The sequence below is a fragment of the Lagenorhynchus albirostris genome, chromosome 14 (genome assembly GCF_949774975.1).
Source record: "Lagenorhynchus albirostris chromosome 14, mLagAlb1.1, whole genome shotgun sequence".
In the NCBI taxonomy this organism is placed as follows: Eukaryota; Metazoa; Chordata; class Mammalia; order Artiodactyla; family Delphinidae; genus Lagenorhynchus; species Lagenorhynchus albirostris.
The window spans coordinates 7,462,095-7,468,495 of record NC_083108.1 but is presented as its reverse complement, the minus strand read 5'-3'; positions in this window follow the sequence as shown (position 1 = coordinate 7,468,495).

Here is a 6,401-nt window from a genome sequence, read left to right as displayed (position 1 = left end):
TAGTTTTTATTGCTGAGCAATACTTCATTGCATAAATATAGCACAATAGTTTTTAGCTTCTCTTGTTGATGGGCATTTAGGTTGTTTCCAGATTGGGGTTATTATCATTTTTATTGGGTTGTTTGGGGTGTTTTTGTCTTTGATATTCTTAGATTTTTGCAATGAGTGTATATATATTTTTTCTTCCCTCTCTTCTTCGGCTTTCTATGAGCTGTTTAAGTATAAACTTTACCTTCTTAGTATTAGGAAATTTACCGCCACATTTCTTCAAGTACTTATTTTCTTTTTATTCTTTTCCATTTCTGAGACTTCTGCCATCCAGATGTGAGCACTTCTACTTCTATTCTCCTAGTTTTTATATTTTTATTTTGTATTTCCTACTTACTGTTGTTTTCTTCCTTCTCAAAGATTTCCTCAATCGTGTTTTCTGAGTCATTAATTCATAACTCAGCTGGATCCATTCTACTTGTCCTACCTATTGTTGTCTTTCTTTCAACGTTTATATTTGTTGTACATACTTTTTTGTACATTTTAAATGTTTTCTCATTTGGGTCTTATAGTTTTAATTTCTTTCCTTATCTCTTTAAATTTGGCTAATTTAAAATTCCTGGTTCATCTGTTTTAACATTTCTGCTTCTTTGGAAAAATGTATTTCCAGCATGTGATTTTCCTTTTGAAGCGGTCGTATTCCTCTAATGTCTTGTTATTTTGACCAGTGAGCTCACTTCCTGTGGGAATGTCAGACAAGTACCATGAAAGGCGGTGCGCTCGTCTGTAGGGGCCACGTCAGCTCAAGGGGTGGAGAGTGCGGGTCCAGGGCACCCATCGACCAGTCACTTCCACACTCCAAAAACCACCCCCTGCTTGGTGAGAAGCAGCGTTAGGAAGAGACACTTTTCCACTGCAGTGCCCAGGCCTGGGGCTCTGAAGCGGCAGGGCACAGCAGGGCCTGATGGAGTTCAGCGAGCTCCACCCGTTTTCTCAGCCCCTCGCCACTGCAGGGGTTCTGTGTTGTGGCCTTGAGTTTGCTCATGCGCACCCTAGGCCCAGAGATGTGAACGGAGGGGCAGGCACTGGTTCCCTCAAGGCAATGGCTGGTGGGAGCGAGAACAGACCCACCGTGTGTGCTTTCCCTCACACAGCCCTGTGGGGCTGTCTGCTGCCCATGACCAAAGACACGGCCTCCCCCTACACACAGCAGCTCCAACAGCTGCCCCATGACACCAGGGTTTGCTCACCGTTCTCTCTCTCCATCCTGGGAGTGAATTTGAGAGGAGGGACCAGCAGTCCTGATGGTTCAGCATCATTGTTAGTACCAGCCCCCGTCTCCTTGACAACTTCAAATCTTTAAATCAGACAGAGCAAATGCCATATACGTTGGATCCAGCAGTTTTTCTTTTTTTACGCGGGCCTCTCACTGTTGTGGGCTCTCCCGTTGCGGAGCACAGGCTCTGGACGCGCAGGCTCAGCAGCCATGGCTCACGGGCCCAGCCGCTCCGCGGCATGTGGGATCTTCCCGGACCGGGGCATGAACCCGTGTCCCCTGCATCAGCAGGCGGACTCTCAACCACTGCGCCATCAGCGAAGCCCGGATCTACCAGTTTTGAATCAGACTCTGTACGCTTAAAGCTTCCCCGTTTGGGTCAAAACTCAAAATCACTGTGCAGGAGCTGTAGTATTATCCTCACCTTGCAAATGGAACTGTGTATTATCAGCTGTGGATAGGAAATATGCATGAAAAATGTAAAGTGATGCAATCACAGACTTCTTTCCCTATTGCAATGGTACCAAGAGATTTAGCATTTTCCCCAATTTTAAGTCAAAGTATTAAAAGCTTCCTTTCGGCCTTTACTGCTGCCCCTCCTCTCTTTCTGTGCAAAGCAGTGTCACGTTTATTTTAGTCAGGTTCTCACAGTGCCTGCTGCCGCCAAATGTGGGCACTAAGAAACAGGAACTGGAAGGAAGCTGACAGGTTATCTGTTGGTTTGTGCTTTTTACACAGGATGGGTAATGCAAACTGGCTTCTTCTGTTTGTTCCACACTGCTGGGGTTGCAGCTTATATAACTTTCAGAATTTAAGGTTCTATTTGCAAAAAGCTACATCCTGCCTCCCAGAAAGAATAGCCCAAATAAGGTTCTTAGTAAGCAATGGATCTTGCAAGTTTAGGCTAGAATCTTTGTTCCATGTCAGTGCTGGTTATATTTTCAAATCACATCTAAAATACTGCGGTTTTATTCCTACTCTGCTAAACTAAAAAAATATTCTAAGGATTTTAAAATGTTTTTAAGCAGTGCTTTTTGGTTTCATTCTTTATTTTTAGAACCTAACAAAAATCTATTCTCATAAAAAACTACTTATAGTAGTGGCATTTTGACAAAGTCTACAGAATTTTAGCCTAATTTACATTATGAAATTCTGTAGCTTTTGTTAATAAAGTATTTTCCATATTCATCCCCTCATTCATTCATTCATGTAAATAAATATAAACTGAACACCTGCTTTGTGAGGCATTGTGGGAGGCATGGAGTCACAAGCTGAGTCAGAAGTCCTGTTTTGAAGCAGACAGTGGGAACAATGACTTTATGCAAGTGAGTATAATACAAGGTGAAAAGCGCTAAGTGATATAAAAGTGAAAAGAAAAAAAAAACACGACTAAAATTGGTGTGGAAACTCAAAGAGTAAAGACTTTCCTGCCAGCTGGGGAATCTGACACAGCTTCACGGGAGACGTGACATTTGATCTTAGCCTTTTAAAGCAGGCAGAAATGGAAACGTAAAGGTGGGTGGAGGCACACGGGTGGAGGAAAGTTAAAAGAGGCAGGAGAAGAAAGGGCACGGATAAGCAAGCCAGAGAATGTGAAGAAGGTACAAGGTAAGTTGAGAATAATGTCCAACAAGGACCCGTGTCCTTTATCCTCTGGCCTTCTTTGTGTCTAATACAGGGAGCCAGGCAAGGATTAGCCACAAAAACAAACAAGAGGATGTTCAAAGTTTCAAGAAATCTTAGAAGCTCATAGTATAACCTCTCTTTATTGGCCACCAGAGAACGGATTTGCTAAGCTTAAACAATTCTCTCCATTTTCCCAATAAACATACCGGCCAACCAACGCCAGAGCACATGAGCACAGGGGCGAGTGGACCTCCCTCCAGCACAGGCTTCTCTGGCTTCCACTCGGCGAGTTTCATACTGACCAGGATCTGGCTGTACTTGTTCCTAAAACATCTGTACCGCTTGGACTCCTTACTGTAATTATAGAATTTGGTTAAATACTAAGGACAGCGGTAAGATGAAAAATAATTATTTCTATAAGAGCTAAGTTGGATGCTTTGCAAAGAATTAGAAACAAGGAGTCACAAATTGCTATTGAATCTGGTGAGGTGAGTTAACTACAAAAGAAAGTCAGAAATAATAGAAATTTGGAAGAATTCTTGGATACAATGGTAAAGAAAAATCTGGAAGAGGTTGAGGTTTAGATCGCTTAGTAAGTGTCTTAGTTTTTGCTCCACTTCCAGAAACTGAAACTGGAAATTGTCCAGAGGTGTGATTTATGCCCCAAAACATAACATCAGTGAAGGAACTACCTTCAAAAAAGGCCTCAGCCCTTATTAAGAGACTGGGTAATGAACACATATTTACATATTTGAAATTAATGGTAAAAGTACATATATTTTTTAATCTTCCAATTAATTTTTTGATTAATTAAACTATCATTGAGAATGCTGGTATCTGCTCAGACCAACTACTCTGTCTTCACAGCCATATTTCTCTATGATAAGCAGGTGGGTTCTGACAACTGAAGGCTTTCATGTCATGGGAATAAACCCACACCAGGAAGTGATCTTACTTTATTCTCTGACAGTACTATTTCCAGTTCTAAATGCAACTAGACTTAATCACAAAGTCTAAACACAGATCGAATAAATTCAGTAAGCATCTAACCTCTTATTTTTAATTTGGGAACATAATACTTTAACTTCTAGTTGTATCATGTTTTTCTCTTAAATCAGCTAGAACGTTGGCCAGTGGGGCAGGGATTGGTGGTTGCCTAACCGAACCCCTTGTTCCTTTCTGCCCGGCAGAGGCCTGTGTTACTAAACGTGCAGTGAGCCCCGCTGAAGGACTACAACCCTTCGCTTCCCTTGTAGTCAACACACTGTTCTGTCCAAGGACCTAAGGGCAAGTTGTTAGACTGCTCTTTTGGGAAGCCTCCTGAAAGGGGCAATAGACAGCTGGGGGAGTTCTTTTCCTTCCAGATGCCCACGTGGCAACTTGCCGAAGGAAGAATGCATCAAAGAAGGATGGGCACTTGAGCCCCTGAGGACACCGTCAGCCAAGGACTGCACCCCACCCCAGGGTGGCGGTGGGGAGCTTGTTGGCTGTGGAAAAAAACAAAAAACAGAAAAAGAAACTCTTCTCTCACTGAAGCCATTATTATTTTGGACTTTCTACTCTGCAATCATGGCTTTTCCTAAGAGATATAAGAGGTAACTTTTTATAAGAGGTATCATATCCATATACTGATTCTTTGCGATCCAATCTTTACAAATAACACCAGAAAACGATTAAAAATAGTTTTCCACTTTATAATCTGTCTCTTCCCAGGGTAAGCCAAGGGAAGAATGTTCTAACAGAGTATCTGAGGAAGTCATGTTTCCAGAACTGCAAGCAATCTGCTACCAGAACACCAAGCATTGCTGCCCAGAGGAATGAACCAAATGGGACGCAGACGCTCCAAAGGCACGGCTGTGGGCACGGGTAAGGCCACAGGGAAAGAGACGTCATTGGAAAAGAAGAAATGCATGAAAGAATTTTTCCCTTGGAGTCTACATTAAAGCACATACATTTCTCTTGGCTTTCATGTGAAATTAGTTAAAAAGAAATTTATTGAACGTTACCATATGGATCTTTTATGAAACACCGTTTTTTAAAAAAAGCAGATTTTTTTTCTGAAGCAGATTTCCCAAATGCAGAAGGAGCAAATGAAACACAAAGATGAACGCTGTTGGGAACAGTTAAAACAGTATCATGCCGAGCCCCTCATGTCTCGCTGCCAAACCTCAGAATCCCAGGTCTTGGCATGGTCTTCCCTACATCCTGAGCCTATGTATGAGACTTGTTACCTGAGTTCTAGAAGGAATTTCCTTGAGGAATAACTTCTGACTTAAGAAAAATAAGCTCTAAGTTCCCCAAAACTAAGTTTCCTAATTCACAATGGCCTTTTATCATCCATTCCCCTAACTTCCTGGATCACACAGGCCAACAACAGGTGGCAAGAGGAAAAGGTCTGCTCCTAAACTGATGGATTCTGTAAGCTAAGATTTTCTTCCGGCTGCTAAGGTTATAATTTCTTGTATTTTCCATTTTCATAATTCAAATGGAGAAGGGGCAATATTTCACCAACTGACATTCAATCAAGACAACCTGTTGAGCCGAAGAAGAAAAAGCATCAGGTCACCCAGGTGTATTTAGCACCTCTATGCAGTGCTTTGCGAGACTTAGACGACTTGCTCAATGTCTGTGCCTTTAGCGACCTCAGGACTGTGGATGTGCACCTCCACCAGAAACGGATGATCTTTTTGGAATGTGGGAGCCTTAGTTCTGACAACAAAACTCACTTTCCAGCACATCCCCCTCCCCAAAGGGAGAGAAGCATTGCAAGGACACAAAAGAGTTAATGCTTTAATGAAAGAGAGATACATTTCTGAGACTGTAAGAATAATCAATCACTGATAACATCTAATAGACAATGAGCTACGTACCAGGTACACAGAGAAGACTGGGCACTCAATCCTCTCCCCAACTTTACAAGGTGGGTATACTTATCCCCAGTGACAGCGGAAGATATGGCCTGGAGGCTGTCCCAGGTCCCTGCAGATGTGCAGGGTGAGGCCAGGGCTGGCCCCAGGTCCATGTGACTCCAGAGCCCTATGCCCTTAACCACTTCGCCACGTTCCCCGAAAGAACTGTGGTCACACCTCGTATGGCAGGAACAGGAATGCCAGTCATTATTCTTACTCATCAACCTGCCGAATTTGAGAAACATCATGGGTCAAGCAGCAGATCCCAGGAAATGGGGGGCAGACAAGGTGCAGCCACAAGACTAATGATGGAAAATATACTCATCACCTGTATTAATCTAACACTACAAAGGGAAACTGGGGACCTGCAATTAAATGGTCAAATTCTATTTTTCACTCCATTATTTACAGAATACCAAAGAAAAGTACTTCCAGCTATTCACTTCTGAAAAGGATTTTAGGAAGAGTGGGGAAAGGCTCCAAGTAGGTCAGCTAATTATTCTACTTGTTTCCTCTGTTTTCAAAACCAGTCGTCCCCCAGACTGCTCAAGGCCCTAAATACAGACACCTCAGGATCAATGTCTGCCTGCAACCTCAACTTC